General features: G+C 44.1%; 1 long non-coding RNA gene across 1 annotated transcript; it reads right to left on the bottom strand.

The window, feature by feature from the left end:
• Positions 1 to 1,774: 1,774 nt before the first annotated feature.
• Positions 1,775 to 3,299, bottom strand: LOC132346275 (uncharacterized). Its single transcript, XR_009496066.1, has 3 exons — positions 3,249 to 3,299; positions 2,989 to 3,163; positions 1,775 to 2,260 (listed from the first exon to the last, which is right to left on the bottom strand). It is a non-coding gene; the product is annotated as an uncharacterized lncRNA (long non-coding RNA).
• Positions 3,300 to 5,472: the final 2,173 nt, after the last annotated feature.

The raw sequence follows: 5,472 nt of genomic DNA, 5'->3' as shown, positions 1-5,472 counted from the left end.
AGTTTTTAACAAGTAATATTAGTTAGCTATTACTGTATAACAAACCACCTGAAACCCAGTGGCTTAAAGTAGTAAGCATTTTTTTATCTCATAAATCTACAGGCCAGCTGGTCTCAGCCTTGCTCATCATTTATCTGTGGTCATCTGTAGTTTGGGTAGGTGGTTCTACTGACGTAGGCTGGGCCCTCTCATTTGAGGGGGATGGGCTGGCTAAGGCTGGTCTATGATGACATTGACTGGGACAACTGAGCTCCCATCCACTTAGTCTCTCCTCTTCCAACAGGCTGGCCCGGCCTTGTTCAGGGTTCAGAGAGAGAGCAAAAGCAAACAAGACTCCTTAAGGCTTAAGCTTGGAACGGGTACACTGCCACTCCCACCTCAGTCTATTTGGTCAAAGCAAACCGTAAGGCCAGTCTAGATTCATAGAGAAAGGGAAGGGACTCGGGTAACCAGCTTAATATAACATGTAGCCCACCTCCTCATCAGAGTCTTCATGGGAGAAGCCCAAAGTCCCACTGCAGGAAGTGTGGGTGTGGGAGGGATGAAAACTGAGGACATTTTTGCAATCAATCTGCTACACATCTTCCCTGGTGAGACTAACACAGGCAACCTGGCCTCGGTCTACACACCATCTGTGTATTCCAGGTGCCAGTGCCTCAGAGAAGGCCATTCAAGGCCTCCCCTTGTGCCATGCATCCATGGGCCTGAATTAATTCTCACATCCCAGAGTCTGCACCTTGTTTCTAGGACCAGAATCTCAATCTTGCCAGCAATGCAAAGGTAATCTTAGGCTGGGATGACACCAATCAACTCACAAAAGCCACGGTTCTTACCAACCAACGGCTGATCAATTCCTTTACACAGAACATGTAACCAGCTGTCCAGACATTCAGATCAGCATTCTTTTCCTATAAGCAAGGACTTGGGAACACAAATCAGAACCAGAAGGCTGTTCTTTGTATCAAGTAGGGCCATTGTAGAAAAACCAGCTCAAATGGACTGAAAGAGAAAGTATGGACTACACAGTACAGTTGTGTGGGTCTGGCTGTAGGTTCCATCTTGACCCAGGCACTCAAATCATGGTTTCTTGCTTGGGTTGTCCTACCTTTCAGCTCTGGCATCTGCTATCTGGGTTTCATTCTCAAGCTGCACTGGGGCCTCTGTTCCATGCTCGCTGCCCCAGCGACCTTGTGTCCTTCTATACTTCAGTAGGAGAAGCAGGAGAAAGCAGCCAGGAAGGAGGTACCTTATAGGGTGACCAAGTATCCCAGCTCACCCAGGACTGATGAGATCGCTCTGGACATAGGACTGTCAGTACTAAAACCAAGAAAGTTCCCAGCAAACCTCGATAAATAGATCACCCCAACAAGTCACTTTAGCTTTGACACACGTGATGCTCAGCAACCAAGAGCAATGCCCAGAGGTGATCCAGTGAGCCAGGCTGAAAATAACTGACCTAAGAGATTGGGAGAACTCAGAGTGATTTTTAGGAAATTGATAAGCACAGAAAGCACAGCAAGATTGTGGGGAAGGGTGGGAAGGGTCTGTTTTGGAGAAAATTGAGGCACAGTGGCCAACAGGAACAGAAAGAAATTCATGGGCCCAAACTGACTGATGACTGGTGTGAACAGACGATAGAGACGAGGTGCTCTCCCTCCTCCAAGTTCCCATGGCTTCTCTTCCCCAGAGTTCTGACAGCTGTCAGAGGATTTAGACACTGAAATGATTATGGTATCCAGCCTTCCACCCTCCTCTGCACACATCCACACACAATATATGATTCAAAAAATAAAGTGCAAGGAATTCCAATGAAATTTGCATTTTCCCCACTTTCTCACTTTGTTGATAGCCCATCTCTTAGTGTTCTAAAGGCGTAACAGACTTGCCCACAGGGTCATCCAGGCCTACTCCTCACAGCATAATGGCCTGCTGACCTGGGTGTCTTCTGCTCGACACTGGATGCTCCCACAAGGCAGGCAATCCACCTAAATTCCCTTCGTAGTCCCAGCCAGGGCTGAGCACAAACATCAAGTAGACGGTGTTCTCCAACGAGGCAATTTGAAGAGAGTTTAATAAAAGGTTATTTACAAAGGTATGGATAGTGGTTCTTGATTCTGCTACACATTCAATATCCTGGAGAATCTTAAATTGTACTGCTGTCCAGGTCTCATCCCTAGAAAATCTGATCCAACTGGTGTAGAGCTGCACTGTCCAGACTGAGATGTGTTTTAAGTATAAGTTATGCACCAGGTTTTGAAGGCTTAGTAGAAAAAAAGTGAAAGCGAAATATTTGCTTTAATAATTTTGAGAATGATTTCTTATCGAAATGTCAAAAATATGGAAATTAATTGTATGTTTCTTTTGACTTGTAATAGCATAGCTACTAGAAAATCTAAGATTATGTGTGTAGCTCAAATTCTATTTCTGATGGGCAGCACTGGTCCGGAACACAGCCTGGGCACCAGGCTGGAATTTTTTTAGAACTCCTCAGGTGACTCTAATGTGCAACCAAGATTAAGAAACAGTGGCTCAGAGAAATCATAAGAGACAGTGCAGTAGCCTGTGACTAGCAATAGCAGGGAATGTTTAGTTTGCACTGGCAAGGGGAGGGGGTGATTACAGGAATACTGGAAGGGTAATTCTGTGAAGAGAACTACCCGGCAGGAGCTGGTCTTTCATGGAGGAATGGGGTTCAAGAGGGAGGAATCCAGGGCAATAAACATTCAGATCCCACTCTCCTCCTGCCTGGATCCCCCACTGGTTATCCCCACTGTCTGAACACAATTGACAGCCAAATGACAGGGGAGCTGAGCTGATACAGCACATCCAGGTCACCCTCCCTGGATCAAGAGCAAGACTGATAAGGATGGAGAGTGGATTTGAAGGGGCAAAGGGACAATATCCAACTCAGGCACTTAATGCATGTCCTGGAAATAAATTAAGAGCCCACAGATAAAACACATAAACCTTTAGAGCAGTAGTACTAACCACAGGTAGGCTGTACACCTCCCATCTCTCCAGTCCTGAATTCTGAATTAAAATCCAGTGAGAAGTGCAATTAACATCATTTGAGTTGCCCAGAAGAGTTTTCAAAGCTAGGAAGCTCCTAGTAATCTTCTTTACTCACAAACTGTAATTTTGAAGTCCTTGGTTACTTCAGTTCCTATAGGAAAAAAAAAAGTCAGCTAATAATCCTAATAACCACAATAGGGGCTGTACTAGGCTAAACTATCATTAATGAGATCTACCTGCACTCTAGATACAGGGACAGTGGACTGCCAAGGGATGGCCTTCTCCCTGTGATCACAGAAGTGGAACCAATCATTCAGACACCTATCAAGCCCTGCTTGTGTCATAACTACTATTGTTCCATTGTTAAATCCAGTATCAACAGGGAAGCAAAGACCTCGCTGCTACTCTAACACACTGAAGGAACACAAGGCAGAAGGAGGAAATGCAGAATTGTGATCAGCAGCCAATCCAAGTAATCATAGTACAATAAAAACCCAACAACCACAGAGAGAAGAAAGAGGTGACATCCCCAACCCCACGCCAGGCTCCCCAGCTCAAAGAAGCCTGGGAATATCCACAGAGGGGAGATGCTTTCAAGTCAGTAAGCCTTAACATGATTGTGGTACTGAATGGGCCATTTTAATTACTGAAATGAAGATTTCCTTAAACTGGGCAGAAGACATGTTGTCATTGAAGAGTGACCTTAAAAGGAGTATGAATTTATCCCAAATTTCATCTAAGACCAAATCTTCATGTCACATTGTAACATGCCATGGAAGAAGGAGTTTCCTTCTGGAATCCCCAACAAATTCAGGTCAGGCAGCAAACCAATCCCAGGTGCTATACTCCAACTGGCCATTTAACCATTTATTTGACATTATTCATATGGAAAAACCAACATCTTTTGTTCTTGTCCTTAGAATGTTTCTTTAGTTTAATATGGTGTAAACACAGGTTGAGAAAAAAATATTACAAAGAGCAGTCTTTAAAGATTGTCTTCACCCATCCTCAAAATATTTACAGAAATGATGAAAATCAGAATGTTTTCAACCATATCCAAAAGAAATCTGCTCTGTTCTAGTTAAGATTTACAGATGGGGAAAGAAAAAGTCTGTCACAATTAAATTCAAAGAGGGGGAAAAAAAAAAAAAAAACACTGTTTGGAAGCCAGAAACTACAAGATCAATTCCTCATGGACCTAGAGAAGCATTCTTTTGTCAGGAAAGCTTTTTTGAGGAGAAAACAACCGTGGCCATGATTACAGGTATTAAATGGGCTCACTTTCCCTTCTGAGACTTGTCTGGTAAAACACAGACTGTGATATAATTGACTGCGCATTTCTCTGTACAGGCCTGTGTCCATAAAACCACCCTCCCCATATGCCGCCCCACCCTGTAGGAGGTCACCCCAAAGAACCCACTTGGTGGCCATTGTTTCACAAATGGCATTGTGCACAACTGCTAGGAGTGTTCTAGGAAATCACTGAGCCTCTTCCCCAGCAAAGCCTTCCTCCTTCTGCAGGTCCTATTCTTGACCTGTTAAGATCAATTCACCTTTCCCTGCCTGTCCCAAATCATTGAGAAATAAAGACAGCTCTTTTACTAAAGAGTTGGTACCTTTTCATGTGTTCTTCCTCCCTGAAAAATGATAAACTCATGTCAACTGAGCTGATATTTTATTCTATCTGAATATGACACAACTCACATTCCCCTACTTTCATGCATAAAATATAACTATGCCACTTCTCAGATAAAAGTCAAGTTCTCTCATCTCAAGGATGAATATCTTGTTCTGTTTATCTCTGTGTTTCTGGTGTCTGGCATAGGGCTTGCCACTGTATGCATTCAGTGTTTGAGATCACATGTGTAAGAAAAGGATCCTGGGGTCATAGGAGACCCCTGTGTGCATAGCTGACTAAGGGATAACTGAGGACAAAGCAGGTATCATATGATTTCTGCATGAGCTTTCCCCCTCGTTTCCCTTTGCTCAACCTCTTTGGTGCCTAAGGGTTAGTAGTAACAAGTAAGAAGAGTAAGGAGGTCTAGTGGAGGATCAGAGCCACTGTGGTTCTTGCCTTCTTTACAGTTACACTGGTTTCATGGGCAGTAACACAGGGCCCCATGCTTGGCTTAATGCTCTGTGTTGTCTTCTTGAAATTATCAGTAATGTTTTAATAAGGGAGTCCTGCTTGCAGTTTCATTCTGGGAGCCTTTGTAAACTATGGAGCTGGTCTCTTTATAGTATAACATGGGAAGGTCTGGGGGAGGGGTTGGGGAAGGGTGTAATGCTAATTTTCTGCCCAACAGGAACGTTCCTAGAGTCCGTTGCCTTCACTGACTTCCTAAGAACAAATGCAGGTGTCCTCTAGGGGACATCCGCAGCTCAGCAGCCCCTTCCTCCCTCAGGCATTTAGGAAGCTGATCCCTGGCGTCATTTTCAGCCTCAAACCCATAGGTTTGA

Source organism: Bos taurus, chromosome 1, assembly GCF_002263795.3.
Source record: "Bos taurus isolate L1 Dominette 01449 registration number 42190680 breed Hereford chromosome 1, ARS-UCD2.0, whole genome shotgun sequence".
NCBI classification, from domain to species: Eukaryota; Metazoa; Chordata; class Mammalia; order Artiodactyla; family Bovidae; genus Bos; species Bos taurus.
This window is presented reverse-complemented; position numbering and strand designations above follow the sequence as displayed.